This window comes from Phoca vitulina, unplaced genomic scaffold, assembly GCF_004348235.1.
Source record: "Phoca vitulina isolate PV1807 unplaced genomic scaffold, GSC_HSeal_1.0 scaffold9, whole genome shotgun sequence".
Lineage (NCBI taxonomy): Eukaryota > Metazoa > Chordata > Mammalia > Carnivora > Phocidae > Phoca > Phoca vitulina.
The window spans coordinates 22,672,356-22,689,274 of NW_022589712.1; the positions used below are offsets into that span (position 1 = coordinate 22,672,356).

General features: G+C 38.1%; 1 pseudogene; it reads left to right on the forward strand.

Moving 5' to 3' along the window:
* The first annotated feature begins 7,608 nt into the window (after positions 1 to 7,608).
* Positions 7,609 to 8,034, forward strand: LOC116634690 (annotated as a pseudogene).
* The last annotated feature ends 8,885 nt before the right edge of the window (positions 8,035 to 16,919 follow it).

Sequence of the window (16,919 nt, forward strand, 5' to 3'; positions counted from 1 at the left end):
TTCATGTATGGTCTTTATTATGTTGCATTATGTTCCCTCTAAAACTAGTTAGTTGAGAGTTTTTATCAGGACTGGATTTTGTACTCTGTCGAATGGTTTTTCTGCATCTATTGATATGGCTTTTATTCTTTCTCTTGTTGATATGATGTATCCTCTTGATTCATTTGCAAATATTGAACCACTCTTGCATCCCAGGAATAAATCCCAATGAGCATGGTGAATGATTTTTTCAATGTATTTGTGGTTTAAACTTGCTAGTATTTTGTGGAAAATTTTTTGTATCTATTTTCCTCAGAGTTATTGACCTGTAGTTCTCTCTCTCATTTTTTTTTTTTTTTTTTTTTGTAGTGTCTTTATCTGGTTTTTGTATCAGGGTAACACTGGCCTCATGGAATGATTTTGGAAGCTTTTCTTCCTCTTCTATTTTTTTGGATAGTTTGAGAAGAATAGGTATTGACTCTTCTTTAAATGTTTGTTAGAATTCACCTGTGAAGCCATCTAATCCTGGACTTTTGTTTGTTGGAAGTTTTTTTGATTATTGATTTAATTTCATTCCTGGCAATCCATCTGTTCAAATTTTCTATTTCTTTCTGATTCAGTTTTGGGAGGTTAAATGTTTCTAGGATGTCCAATTTTTTGGCATATAATTTTTCATAATATTCTCTTATAATCCTTTGTATTTCTCTGCTGTCAATTTTTATTTCTCCCTCTCATTTCTGATTTTGCTTGAGTGCACTCTCTCTCTCTCTCTTTTTTTTTGGATAAGTCTGGTTAAAAGCTTATCAGTTTTGTTGATCTCTTCAAAGAACCAGTTCCTGGTTTCATTGATCTATTCTATTGCTGTTGTTTTAGTTGCTATTTCATTTATTTCTGCTCTGATCTTTATTATTTCCTTTCTTCTCCTTGTTTTGTTTTGTTTTGTTTTTTCTTATAGCTCCCTGAAGTGTAACGTTAGATTGTTTATTTGAGATTTTTTCTTTCTTCTTGAGGTAGGCTTGTATTGCTATAAACTTCCCCCTTAGAACAGCTTTTGCTACATCACAAAGATTTTCGACCACTGTGTTTTTATTTTCATTTGTCTCCATATATTTTTTCATTTCCTCTTTGATGTGTGGTTGTCCCATTCATTGTTTAATAGCATATTATTTAACTTCCATGTATTTCTTTTTCCTAGATTTTTTTCTTGTAGTTGATTTCTGCTTTCATAGTGTTGTGGTCAGAAAAGATGTGTGGTATGACTTCAACATTTTTGAATTTGTTAAGACTTGTTTTGTGGCCTAATATGTGTCCTATTTTAGAGAATATTCCATGCGTACTTCAGAAGAATGTGTATTCTGCTGTTTTAGATTGGAATTTTCTGAATATATCTGTTAGATCCATCTTGTCCAATGTGGTCATTCAAAGCCACCATTTCCTTGTTGATTTTCTGTTTGGATGGTCTATGCATTGGTGTAAGTATGGTGTTAAAATCTTCTATTATTTTTCTATTACTATAAATTACTTCTTTATGTTTGTTGTTAGCTGCTCTATGTATTTGGGTGCCCTCATGTTGGGTGCATAAATATTTACAATTGCTATATTTTCTTGTTGGATTGTTCCCTTTATGATTATAGACTGTCCTTCTTGTTATAGTCATGGTTTTACAATCTAGTTTGTCTAAGTATTGCTACCCTTGCTTTCTTTTCACTTCCATTTGCATGCTTTACCATTCCTTCACTTTCAATCTGCACTTTAGGTCTGAAATGAGTCTCTTGTAGGCAGCATATAGATGGGTATTTCTTTTTTATCCATTGTGTGGATCTCTATGTCTTTTGATTGGAGTGTTTCATCCATTTACATTCAAAGTAATTATTATAGATATGTACTTTTTGCCATTTTGTTACTAGTTTCATGGTTGTTTTTGTAGTTCTTTGTTCCTTTCTTCTTTTGCTCTTTTTTTCATTGTTTGTTGGCTTTATTTAGTGATATATTTAGATTCCTTTTTCTTTATTTTTTGCATATCTATTGCTGGTTTTTGAGTTGTGGTTACCATTAGGTTTTTATATAATATCTTATGCATATAGCAGTCTATATTAAGTTGATGGTCATTTAAGCTTGAGCCCATTCTTTACTCCTCCCCCCACCATGCTTCAGGTATATGGTGTCATATTCCATACCTTTTATTTTATGAATCCCTTGACTGATTTCTATAGATATGCTTATTTTTATTACTTTTGTGTTTCCTAATTTCTAATCCTACTTACTGTTCTTTCCCTTCCACTCAAAGAGTCTCCTTTAACATTTCTTGTATGACTGGTTTAGTGGTCATGAACTCTTTTAGCTTTTGTATGGGAAACTCTTTATCTCCCCTTTTGTTTTGTATGGGAAACTCTTTATCTCCCTTTCTATTCTGAATGATAGCCTTGCTAGATAGTGTATCCTTGGCTGCAGGTTTTTTTTTTTTTCTTTCTTTCAGCACTTTGAATATATCATGCTACTCTCTTCTAGCCTGCAATGTTTCTGTTGAAAAGTCAGTAGATAAACTTATGGGGTTTCCTTTGTATGTAACTGTTTTCATTTCTCTCACTGCTTTTAAAATTCTGTCTTTATCAGTACTTTTTGCCATTTTACTTACTATGTGTCCTAGTGTGGGCCTCCATGGGTTGCATTTGTTGAGGCCTCTCTATGTTATTGTTATTTCTAATGTTCCTATTCCACTGGGGAAACCTTACCTCTAGCTATCATGAGCTTTTATTTAGTTAAAAAAATAGTCTGTTTTAATGTTTGAAGGTGCAAAACTAGCTATCTCTCTTTATTTTATTTTCCCTGTAGTGACCCACTAATGAACTATTGACAGGTTATTTATTGCATTTGTTGAATATTTATGAATCCTTTACTATATTCTGGGCATTGTACTAGATATTTTGAATTCAAGGACCCATTACCAAGAGATTTTCTTATTACTGCTATGTTTATTGGATTTTCACATTAACTAGGTCAGCCTACTTCAATTTTCAGATCATCAGAATTACATTATTTTTAAAGATTTATTTATTTATCCCAGAGAAAGAGAGAGAATGGGGAGGGGCAGAGATAGAGGGAAAGAGAGAATCCCAAAGAGACTCTTGTTGAGCACAGAGTTCAACATGGGGCTCCATCTCACAACCCTAAGATCATGACCTGAGCTGAAACCAAGAGTCAGGTGCTTAACCAACTGAGCCACCCAGGTGCCCCCATAATTACATTTTTTTTAAAAAAAAGTTTCTCTTCATTCATTAGTACTTCTGTTTAACTTCTCTATGATAACACTCTTTGATGCTCACGTATTATCATAATATTTATCACTAAAATTCCTGTCACAGACTCGTAAAGCCTATATATATATATGAATGAAGAACAAATAATAACAGATTAAATATTTATTTTTCAAAGGTTTGGACACTATGAGCACTTAACCCTTTATCTATTTATTCAAAAATATTTCTTTAGGACTTACCATGTGACCAGGAATATTTTGGATATTGGAGATACAGCAGTAAACCAGATGGATAAGGCAACTGCCCTTCTGAAGTTTATATCTTAGTGAGGTATAATAAACAAGTAAAGGAGTGAGTAGACATGGTAAGTTCAGAGAGTGAGGTGAAATAGAGCAACATGAGCGAAGACAGGCTCCTTCAGTCAGAGGCACTCTCTGAAGAAGTGACATTTGACAAAATACCTGAGCAATGAGAAGGAGTGGTATTCAAACAGGGGGGAAGAGCTTTCAGATGGAGAGAATGTAGGTATAAAAGTTCTGTGGAGAGAATGCTCTATTCTAGGAGCAGAAAGCAAACAGGGCAAGCACGGGTCTATGTGGGAACTGAGTAGGATTAGCTGAGGTGAGGAGTCAGCAGAGGCTGGGCCACTTACAGCTCCGCAGGCCAAGTGACAAAAGTTGGATTCATCTATAGTGCATAAAAAAATAACTGGAGTATTTTTAGCAGAACATTGAAAGGCTTTTAAGAAAACTTTATTTGGAAATAATTTCAAATTTACAGAAAATTTAAAAAACACAAAGAATATCTCTATATTCTTTACTCAGATTTACTTATTGTTAAGATTTTGCTCAATTTCCTTCATCATTTGCTATCTCTATCTCTCTCAAAATCTTTTTTATCGGAACCACTTGAGAGTAAATTGCATACATTGTGGCCCTTAAACTCTAAACACTTCAATGTGTATTTCCCAAAAAAAATGCTATACCCTTATGTGAGGGTCAATTTGATGTGTCAACTTGACTTGGTCATGCAGTACCCAGATATTTGGTCAAACATTATTTTGGGTGTGTCTGTGAGGGTGTTTTTGGATGAGATTAACATTTAAATCTGTAGACCTAGTAAAGCAGATTGCCTTCCCCAATGTGAATGGGCTTCATCCAATCAGCTGAAAGCATGTATAAAATAAAAACTCTGACCTTCTCTAAGTAAGAGAGCATTATTCCTGCCTGATAGCTTTTGAACTGAAACACCAGTGTTTTTCCTGCTTTCAGATTCAAACTGAAACTTTGCTTCTTCCTGGGTCTTAAGCCTGCTGACCTTGGGTTTGGAACTACACATTAGCTCTCCTGGTTCTCCAGCTTGCTGACTCACCCTGCAGATTTTGGGATTTGTAGTCTCCATAATTATGTGAGCCAATTCCTTATTATCCATTCATCCATCCATCCATCTATCATCTATGTATGTATGTATGCATCTATCTATCTATCTATCCATCCATCTATATCCTATTGATTCTGTTTCTCTGGAGAACCTTGACTAATATGCTTTACATAATGACAAAGAAGTTATCAACCTAAGTAAAATTTATTATTAATATAGTACTTTTATCCAGAATACCATCTGTTTTCCAATTATATCAGTTGAGTCAGTAATGTCCTTTATAGCATTTTTTTTTTCTCTTCCAGTACAAGATACAGTCTAGGATCATATATTGCATTTGGTTTTCAAGTCTTACTCTTTTATTCTGGAACAATTTCCCAGCTCTTTTTCCCTTTTATGATTATTGAAGCATTGAAGCATTCAGTCTCCCACCTCTCAACCATCCCTGCCCTGCCCACCCCATTTTAATAGATCAATCCCCATTTTGGGTTTGTCTAACATTTTCTCATGATTAGATTCAGGTTATGCATTCTTGGCAGAAATAACATAGAACTGATGTTTGTCCTTCTCAGGATATCCCATCTGGAGACATACAATGTCCATCTGCCCATCCTTTGTGATAATAATTTTAATCACTCAGTCATGGTGTTATCCAGTGTGTCCACTGTATAGTTACTATTTTCTCCTTGCTGCTAATAAACGATTATGCAGATATCCTGGTCCTTACCAAAATTTACTCCCTAGATTTAACATTTCTTGATGATCCTTGCCTGAATTCTTCTTTACTGTGATACTTACCAAATGATGATTTTCCATATTCAATACTCACCCCACATTTACTGTAAGCAAGTAAACATGCCACTGTAAGCAAGAGCCTTCCCTTCTTCTTCACCCTTTATTTCATTTTATTATCGGTGTGGAACTGTAGTTTTCTACTTTTTAATGGCTTATGATTAATTACTACCCTTAATTATTTTATTTCTCAAATTTTCCCAGTGGGAGCTCCTTCAAGCCATTCCCTGTGTCCTTGTGACAAGTCCTTCTCATTTTTGGGGGGCATTTCCTTAAGTTTTCGACAAAAAGGTTTAGGTTCACAACCTTCTCACACAATCTTCTCAGGAGCTTTCCGACGTAATCTGAATCCAGCCCCCATATGCAGAGGGCTGGTATAGACCAAAGAAAGAGGCAGGCCACTCCAAATTGATAGGTGGCAATTTTAATAATAGCAAAGAAAACATATATGAGGCTTGTCTTGGGCAGCAGCAAAATGAATTTATTCCCACACCTGCCTTCCAAATCCTGAGAGGCCCTAATGGCTCAGTCACGTATACTGTGCAGGTACTTTCAACATCACATCGTCATCTTTAGGCTGTGTCCTTGGAGCAGCCTCTGGGAGTGGGAAAGGCAAGCTGAACTCACATTCCAAGGACAGGGGAAGGGGTAAGGAGCCTTGGGGTGCCAAGATCTAGCTCACAGGTCAATTGGTGGTCTTATCTTTTTGACCACGTTCCTCAACAAAAGCAATTTTTCAGTATCTTATTGTATTTAGCTTACCCAGCCTAGAAAACTGTCATTTCTCTGAGAATCTCTGATTCATTTTAGTGGAGATGGTGTCAGAAGTCAAGACCTGGGGGCGGCATTCATTTTGTTATTGAGAGTGTCATTGCTCCAAGGTTCTTTCAGCAGACAGAGGTAGGAAATGTAAACGCATGTGTACATATGTGTGTCTATATTATATCTGCATGTGGATGTATACATATACTGAAACATTTACACATTTTAGAAATCCTGACTGCACATCAATACCTTCAATTCCAATCCATCCTCTCAAGGTACTCTCTTGCCTTCTACAATGTCAGAATAGGATGTTGAAAGATCTTTCTTGGCTACTCTGTAGACAATGTACTCAAGGGTGGGCAAGTGTGGAAGCTGGGATGCCAGTTGGGAGATATTGTAGCAGCTCAAGGAACAAGGGATGGTGACTTGGACAAGAGTGACAATGGTGGAAGTCATGAGGAACGGTCACACTTTTATTTTTAAGGTTTAGATTATATGGTAAGGACAAGATATGCTGTGTGAGAAAAAGAGAGAGACCATATATTACTTCTAGAGATTTAATCTGAGCACTGGGTCTGACTCAATTGGCAGAATTTTCAGTAGAATTGATTTGACACTTAAAAAAAAAAAGAGCCCCTTTTCAGTAGGATCCACTTAAGATGTGGAAGTGAGCACATGTTCAAGATGACCAATGAAGTCTCCACAAACCCAGATTCTTTCATTAGGAAAATATTTAAAAGTCAAACACTTACATACTTCCTTTACCCACCTCAGGGAAGTGTTTGGGATACACAAATCCAAGAGGGGAAGCTGTGCAGCCTAGGAAAATATACGGACATGCTTAATATGAACAAGTTCTGGGAGCAAAGTAAGAAAATGAGCCTGCTGGGCCGCCTAGGTGGCTCAGTCGTTAAGCATCTGCCTTCGGCTCAGGTCATGATCCCAGAGTCTTGGGATCAAGCCGCATATCAGGCTTCCTGCTCAGTGGGGAGCCTGCTTCTTCCTCTCCGACTCCCCCTGCTTGTGTTCCCTCTCTCGCGTTCTCTCTCTTTGTCAAATAAATAAAATAAAATCTTTAAAAAAAGAAAATGAGCCTGCTTTCCAAGCATTCCTTTATTTTATTTTTTAAAATTTATTTTATTGCAGTAAGAACATTTAACATGAGATCTACCCACCTTCTTAACAAATCTAAGTGTGCAATACAGTACAGCTGCCTAGAGGTACAAGGCTGTACAGTAGATCTCTGAGTAATTCCCTAACATCAGAACACATTCAACGTACTTTCCAAAGAAATTGCAAAGAAAGCAGGAATTACGTTGCCCACTGTTCCAATCGTTATACACCGTATGTATCACGATCACAGTGGAACAAAAAGACCCACTGTCCATCAAGAATATAACTACTTTCCCTTTCTGATGGCAGAGTCTGGAGAAGATGCACAGAAATGGAATCTTGCAAGGGGAAGGAAAAGAAGGAAGAACAGGTCATCAGCCTTGGACCTCACATAACTGAAGGAGAAAATGTGTTTGGTGGCTGCCACATCTTTGCATCCTTCAACGACACTTTTGTCCATGTCACCAATCTTTCTGGTAAGGAAACCATCTGCTGGGTGACTGGAAGGTTGACCAAGATGAGTCCTCTCTCTACGCTGCCATGTTGGCTGCCCAGGATATAGCCCAGAGATGCAAGGAGCTGGGCATCATTGCCCTCCACATCAAACTCCGGCCACAGGAGGAAATAGAACCAAGACCCCTGGACCTGGAGCCCGGTCATCCACTCAGGAATGAAGATCAGGTAGATGGAGGGTGTCAACCTCATCCCCTCCAATAGCACACGCAGGAAAGGGGGTCAACCGTGGTAGCCATCTATGAACAGGATTCCTCAAATTATTGTTTTCTGTGAATAAATTGCCTTTGTGTAAGAAAAAAAAGAATATGACTGCTTTCATTTCTTTATGTTTCCCTCAGCCATGTTAACAGACATACAATTTCTACACTGAAGCCATCATGCACACTTTATGATGTATTTAACTTTTATTTCCTGCTTTATTTCTATTGAGCATTATAAGAGAAGCATTTAAATGTTTCTGACTATTCCCTGTTTGGGATTACCCGTATCATCTTTTTATAATGTAGATATTCGCTTTTGTCCCACCCCCATGTCCCCCCACCCCTGCATTAACTTCCAAACAAAAAAAAGCTTCCAGAATGCAGACTTCACAACTCTTATTATCATGCTTTACCTTATGGCTTACAACCTACCTTACCTCAGGATGGGAATGTGTTTCAAGTCACATAAAGAAAAACGGTTAATAATTTATCTACTGATTCATTTGATCCTTTAACCAGACCCCAGGATGTCAAATCTAAGCCCACTTTCATATGCAGACCTACCAAACACAGTTTGATTTGCTTCCTTTACTATGGACATTGCTCTCATGAACGAAATTCCACAGCAATGGCTGGATAGGCACTTGGGTATAAGTTTATCTAAACATATACACAACAGCCTATCTCAAACCCAGAGAGGAATCTCAGCTATCCATGTTTTCCAGGTCCGGACAGACAGCTCCAGTGGGTGATGACACCTGAGGAACAGCTTCCTATCTGTTCAGTCTAGGACTGCATACTCCATATCTCATGCAAAATTCCAAAGCTCTATCTGAAAATTCTGAGCACTGCAGAGCTTTCCTTATCTCTGAGAGCCCAGGGGCCTGTGGAACCAGCACTTCCTGCATTACGGGAATAGGAAACACAGCGAATATGATTTATTGAAGATGTTTCATGCTATACTTGTGCGTCACCAAACCCCACACTGTCTGCATGGATGTTGATCTCCTCTGCTTATGGAAACATTAAAGTCTACATTGTACTCACCCAGAAAATGTAAAGGAAAATTCTTTAGGTGTGGAATAGATGCTGATATTTTGATCTTCAGTCACTTGAGAAACCTGATTGGGCTAGACTGATAGGAGGAGGAAGTTGAGGCAAAGGAAACGACACAGAACTTAAAGCCAATTGTTTTAAAACTGCAGCGTCTGTGGGAATGTGATTTCATACTCATTTTCCCATTACAGCTTTGTTTGCAGCATGCTCCCCTCATCGCCCCTCCCCAGGAGATGATATGTTCACAACTTTATGGACCAAGAGGTTTTAACATTTATTTTAAGAGAATGTTATTAAACAGATCAAAATTCGAACCTCTAAGTCTAAAATACCATACACATATGGGAATAAAAAAATACAATTCTTATACTGGAGAAAGGGGGCTGCATTTTGCACCTCACAGCCACTTTTTCTTGGCATTTTGTTAGCAATTTCCTGGTAGCAATTCTCAGTGAGGTGTTACCTGGAATTCTGCCAAATCAGTCTTATGCAATTTGTTACAATGACTGTAGGTCACAATCTTTAACTGTTGGCAGGTGTTCTGGGCTTGCCCTCACTTGAGGAGCCCCAGTTAATCCAGTTTGGTACAATTCTTTTTTGTTTAGTTCTTGTAGATCCTTTTATATACTCTCTGAACCAGAAAAATTAGCTATCATGAGCTTTTTATGCTCAAATCTCCATGCTGCTTAGAGGGTTGATTTTCAAGATCTGAGGGAATCTTCTGAGAGTTCTTCACATATCTCTGGCTATTCTCAAGAAAAATTTCAGTGTATTTGTGAAAATAAAAGGAATGTCATAGATAGCAACATACTGTCAAGGGGTACCTGACTGCTTTGTAACTGTATGTATTAGTCAGCTTGGGTTGCTATAACAAATATCATAGACTGAGCGACTTAAAACAACAGATGTTTATTTCTCACACTTCTAGAGGCTGCAAAATCTAAGCTCAAGGTGCCGGCCTATTCTGTTCCCAGTGAGATTCCTCTTCCTGGCCTACAGAAGGCCACCTTGACAAAAAAATATCTGTCATCTGGAAAGATAACCACCTTAAGCAGTTATGATTTCAAGAATTCAAGAGCAACAGAACATTTATTGCTCTTGGCTGGAAAGGTGTTGGGTGTTTCCCTGACATGCAGGGTATTCATTCAAAGCCCAGTGTCAAAAGATAGCTTATACTGCAAAAGCTGTTTGTGACGCAAACACTAGGGACAGATTGGCCCTTGAGGCACCTTTCAGAGTTGTGTCTGCTCAAGTTTTAAGAGTGGAGAACCAGGAGAAAAAGATGATTGTTCTAATCGCCGGGGCTTCTGGTTCTCCCTTCTGTTCATCTATCCCCTTCCACTAAATTGACTATGCATTCTTGGATTCTGTCATGACTTCACCCTTTGGTGACCGACTCTGCCTTCTTGGCTATCAAGTGGCCTCTCACTCCAGGGCTGTCTCTTCACTCCAGAGAGGAGGCCCCTCCAGGCTCCAACTGGCCTTATGTTCACCACCCACTGTGTTTGGAGATTAAGAACAGAAAAGAAAACACACACACACAAAGATATATTACTTGTCCAGTGTTCCCAATATTCCTGAGGTGGTTGTATTGTGATATCCCAGTTCCTTTAGATTTTCATTATAACTGAGCCCACCTGATTTTCCTCCAGTCACCAAATAAACATTAAGTGGGCAATCCCACTTCCTTCTAGTTTTATTAGACTGCCTGCCCCACTCTTCCATGATAATGCTAACTATGGTAAATGAGTAGGTTATCTGTTCTTTTGTACTTGTCTTTTATGATTAACATTTATCTTAAGCAAGTGCTAACTTTTCTGTAAAGGGCTTTTCTCCCAGCATGATTACAGGCTCGTGTACTGAGGAGAAATAAAGAAGTTATATTACATCTCTTTTGAAAAGGTTTTAATTTTTATTAATATCCAGATAATGTAACCAGCTCACTTCCCCAGGTCCCTCTCCTTCTGATTGGAGGACTGTTGAATTCAAGTGGTAATATATAAAAGAAAGAATGGGTATGGCCAGGCTCACAAAAACAAGTGATTACCTGGAATAACCTAGAAATGCTCAGTAAACTTCCATGCACTATGTGCATGGCACAGCGGAATTTATTATTCAAAACTCATTCCTGTCTTGCAGTCTAACCAGAGTCCCTTAAACTTTCACACACAGGAATGTCTTTTTCATGATTAAAAAAATCTTAGATCTATATTAAAGGGAAATGTTGACTGAGAAAATATCTGAAATATTTGAAAATATCATAACATCAGTTCAACATTTTTTTTTTAAAGATTTTTTTTTTTTTTTATTTCTTTATTTGAGAGAGAGAGAATGAGAGAGAAAGCACATGAGAGGGGAGAGGGTCAGAGGGAGAAGCAGACTCCCCGCCGAGCAGGGAGCCCGATGCGGGACTCGATCCAGGGACTCCAGGATCATGACCTGAGCCGAAGGCAGTCGCTTAACCAACTGAGCCACCCAGGTGCCCCATCAGTTCAACATTTTAAGATGCAATTGGATTTTATCAGTGGTCAAGTCATCTAGATACATTTCAGTATTGCTAGCACATATGTGTGAGAAACTTATTCAGGCTACAGCAAAGCTTTTGTGACACACATAGTAGGCAACTGAAAAATATTGCACAGGTTGTCTTTATTACTCTTGCCATATTTGTCTTATTCAGACAAAGTATTTACTATTAATTTGCAAAATGATAAAATTCATAAACACATGTAAGTCACACACAAACATGCTGAGGTTTATGCCCCCTTTTATTTTCATATTTATTTCAACATTTATCTGAAGGCCTGTAGTATAATCGTATGGCTTCAATGGCCCCTGGAATATGTAACAAAAGGCTCCATAATTGGTGAAGCTTTCAAGTTTGTTTTCTAGAAATTGTTCAATCAATGATGAGTGTCTGACTGATATGAGGAATTCTTAATCTCAGGAAACAAACTGAGGGTTGCTGGAGTGGGGGGTGGGGTGGGAGGGATGGGGTGACTGGGTGATGGACATTGGGGAGGGTATGTGCTCTGGTAAGCGCTGTGAATTGTGCAAGACTGTTGAATCTCAGATCTGTACCTCTGAAACAAATAATGCAATATATGTTAAGAAAAAAAAAAAGAAGAAGAAGATAGCAAGAGGGGAAGAATGAAGGGGGGGAATTCGGAGGGGTAGACGAACCATGAGAGATGATGGACTCTGAAAAACAAACTGAGGGTTCTAGAGGGGAGGGGGGTGGGAGGATGGGTTAGCCTGGTGATGGGTATTGAGGAGGGCACGTTCTGCATGGAGCACTGGGTGTTATGCACAAACAATGAATCATGGAACACTATATCTAAAACTAATGATGTAATGTATGGGGATTAACATAACAATAAAAAAAAAGAAAAGAAAAAAAATGATGAGTGTCTGAGATGCAAAAAGGTCTAGGACAGTGGTTCTCAAATATTCTTTTTGCCCTAGAGCCCTTCCTACAAAACCGGTCTTAGTTAGAAGCCCCAATGTAAACTATATTGTTGTGGAGGTGTGCTCATTGAGGAAATGTCTAGAAGTCTCCCTGCTCCCTTCTCCCTTAGAAATCTCTGGAGAACATCAAAGAAACTCTGGTGCCCTGAGGTGCATAATTTGAAAACATCAACCCTTCCACCAGGAGTCTGGCCATTCTAGTTCTGCTAACTCTGGTTAAGTGATGTCTGGCAAATCCCTTTTCTAGTTTTAAATGTTCTCATCTTTTATGAGAGGAGTTAGAGCCAGATCTGTTAAGACCTTTTCTGTTCTAAATTATAAACTCCCTCACTTGTGTCTTAATACTTTTACTTTCTTTCAGCTTTCTTTCCAGTTTCTAAGAGGCTGAGCTTCTCTTCAAAACAGGGCCTGTCCCCAGTGAGACAATGTCTCTGTGTATCCCCAGGAGAGGTGGGCACCCAGGAGGCTGCGTGGCTGTGCAGTCTGTGGTTGTTGTAGGAGGAAGTCACTGAGAATGAGCCTAACTGCTGGAGAATCTACTCCATGAAAGCCAGAAGCCAGGCTGGAGTCCTGGGAAAGAAGGAAGCCACATCAGAGGTGTACTTCAAGGTCATGAATGGAGAACCAGTGCTGGAGAGCTTGGGTCTCAGCTGGAATGAGCTTTCAATTCCTCAATCTTTCCTATACTCAGAACTTTCCCTAACCAAGGAGAAAATGTTCTGGTACCTGTGAACAACCAACCAAGTACAAGAACATAAAGCTCTGTCCTTTGAGAAGCTGCCTGGTAGCTGAATTCTTACCTATAATAATAGTAATAGTAATTTTAATATATTCTATGTGCCAACCACTACCCATAGGTTCTTCACATGTATTCACTCTTTAAACCTCACTGCAAGCCCTTGCTGTACTTGTGATTTTTATTCTCAGTTTATAGATGAAGAAACAGATATGCAGAGGCTAAGTAGCTCCCTAAAGTCACAATGCTAGTAAGCATAGAGCTCTAATTCAATCCCAGGCCTATCTTATTGGCTCTCTTCTCTCTCTTCTGATCCAAGAAGCTGACATTATCTCTTTACCCCATATCTACAGATGGGGCTCTCTGATGCTTTTGTTAGACTCCAATCAGTTATAAATCCTTCCTTTATTTATTTATTTATTTATTTTTTTTTTAAAGATTTTATTTATTTATTTGACAGAGAGATATATAGAGAGAGAACAAGTAGGCAGAGAGGCAGGCAGAGGGAGAGGGAGAAGCAGGCTCCCTGCCGAGCAGGGAGCCTGATGCGGGGCTCGATCCCAGGACCCTGGGATCATGACCTGAGCCGAAGGCAGCAGCTTAACCAACTGAGCCACCCAGGCGCCCCTCCTTCCTATTTTTAATCCGTAAAATGCAGTGTTGGAGATAATAAGCCATGGTTAAAAAGGGGAAGTCTGAAGCCCTAAGGCCTGAGTTAAAATCCTGTGTAATCTAGGGCAAAAAGAGTATTTGAGAATATTTAATCCTCTCTGCCTCAGTTTTCTCATCAGTAAAGGGAGGTTAAGAATGAGACTTACCTCAAATGGTTATTTGATTTTGAAATTAAATAAGACAAAATATGAGAATCTGTTACAATAGTGTTTGAGTGTGTAACATGCACCCAATGATTATTAAGTATTATTACCTTCCTTGCTTATAAGAAACTTATACTGCACTGCCTATGTTGTTCAGCTATATTTATAATGTCTGTGCCTATGGTTGTCTGTACCAGTAGGGACTGGCAAGGCCAGGGTCACTCTCTCAGTTCACATTGTCACGTGAAACCAGATAATCATTAAAATGCTGTGTGGGTGATTGTCTTAGTCTATTCAGGATGCTATAACAAAAATACTATAGACCGGGTGGCTTAAACAACACACATTTATTTCTCATAGTTCTGGACACTGAGAAGTCTAAGATCATGGTGCTGACAGATTTGGTGTCTGGTGAGAACCTGCTTCCTGGTGCAGAGTTGGCTGTCTTTCCACTGCTTCCTCACATGGCAAAAGGGGCAAGGGAGATCCTGGGGTTCCCTTTCATGAGGGCACTGATTCCATCCTTGAGGGCTCCACTCTCATGACCTAATCACCTCCCAAAGACTCTGCCTCCAAATATATCACACTGGGGGTTGGGTTTTAACATATGAATTTGGTGGTGGTGGTGGTGGGGGGGGCACAAACATTCAGTCTATGGCAATGATGATGGTGATTATGATACATTCTTTTGGGAGTTTATGGCCTGAATTTGTCCCTCTGAGACCATAAGGGAGGTGGTCATAGAATGGGACTCTTCATGCCACAACTAGTCTTCACTTATCTCCCTATGAAAGAGGGAAATAAAGATTCATGAAAACACTGCATTACAACAACCCATCCTGCACTCTTAGGAAAAATGGAACTGTTGTATTGAATTCAACAGATTTCTTCTCATCAAGAAAAAAACTTCATTTTCCTGCTAAAAGTGAGTTTGGAGGCCCTTTTTCTTCCACAGCAGAACCCAATATGTTCAATTTCAGCAGCTACAGTTGGTTTACTTGAAACTTGTAGAATTATTTTCTACAGCAAAACTCATTTCAGCCTTTGTTTTCATTTCACTTCCAGGCTTATCACAAGGAAGAAAAAAAGACGCCTTTAAATAGCCATATTATTATTGCTCTTTTTGTTAATAGAAATAACAAGAACACCACACAACAAACAAAATATTTTTCACATTCACTTTTCTTGATATTCATGATAATCCTGTGGGGAAGGTAAAATAAATCCATCAGAAAACTTACTTTGTTTTCTCAGCACTCCAAGGTATTATATCTTTATTTTAGGTTCTTTGCAGTAATGTGTATTGATGGTCATCAATGACATTTTGCTGGGATCTTCCTGTTTTTGGACATTTGACCTTTGAATCTCTCTGTCCTCTCACTCTCACTGGAATTGTCTTAATTAAAACTGTCTTGTGTTTTCTGTCTTACAACAGCCTCAAATAGGCCATTTTAGCACAAGTCAAAACCAATTGTCACTCATTGCTGTCAAAATCCCGCTCAGCCTTCCAAGATTGAGATTCGATCTTATGTTCTCCAAGAAGTTTATCAAATACCACCATCAGAATTAATGTCCTTGTCACCAAACCCTCATTGTCTTTTACTTACAGCTCTTCTCGTGATAATATGCAGTACATCTTACTTGAATAATATCTGTGAATATACGTGTCTCCTCAACTGTCAGTAAGACCTTTGAGGGCAAAAGCTCTGATTTATTCAGGTGTGCAATTGCTCAGCCCCAGCCTGGACCTTCCACTTGGTAGCATTGTACTGTTGAAAGAATGAAAATTTCATAGCACTGAAGTGCTCTGAGACAGTCTATTAAATTTATCAATAACAGCTACTCTTATTGTATAATGCTAACAACATTTATTCAATGTTAGTTCTTCAGAAAATACAATTTTTATTTATTTGTGTGTTTTATATTAAGGTCACTTTAATTGATCAAGTAACAGAAACTCTTCCTTGCCCACAATTTCAAGTTGGGACCTACAGAAACCTGCTTGTAGAACAAATATAGAATTCAAACTGTCCCTGACCTTCAGACAGATGTTTAGAAGAAAACAGGGAAGTTGAATCTGAATTGGGACAATTTCATTCACGGACCTCCTCAAATTAACCAAGCTGTGGTTAATTTGCAGAGTTCTGAAAGGTCATACTTGGAGAGAATTGAGTTTTGAAAAATGGGGTCAATGATAAGAAGATAATGTGATTCCAATTTTTCAGGATAAAGAGAAGTCTGTCTTTTAAAACTGTGCTTTGGAGAGCATCAGTTTTGTCTTAAAGTTATATACAGGAAACTTCAAGAGAAATTGACTTTAACAAAACCAAAATTAAATATTGCTTGATAACTGGCAAGGTAAAATTATGTGATATTTGGTAGAGAAACTTATCAGGAAGAAATCTTAAGGCTCTGTTTGATATCTACAATTGGATGCCTATGAGACATCTTTTATATAGTGTGCCCTTGTTAAGTGAAAAAAAAAAAAGAGCATATATAGTGATTTTTCTTTTATACATGACAAAAGAGGAAAGAGTAGTGAAATAAGAATATATACATTCTCTCATATATGTGTACTTGCTCATTTATAAAAAAAAATTAACCAATAATTATAATGGTTAATTCCAAGGGTTCATGAGAATGAAGTAGAGGGGACTGGAATAGGAGTGAGATTTCTCTGTTGGTTTTGATCTTTATACTATGTAAATATTATACATGATCAAAAAATAAAATTTAATTAAAAATGGTGAAGTAAGAGCAAATCCTAAAATTAAATAAAAACAACAGAAAAATAAACTTAACTATATATCAAATTTATAGCAAAATCACAGAAAAAATTAAA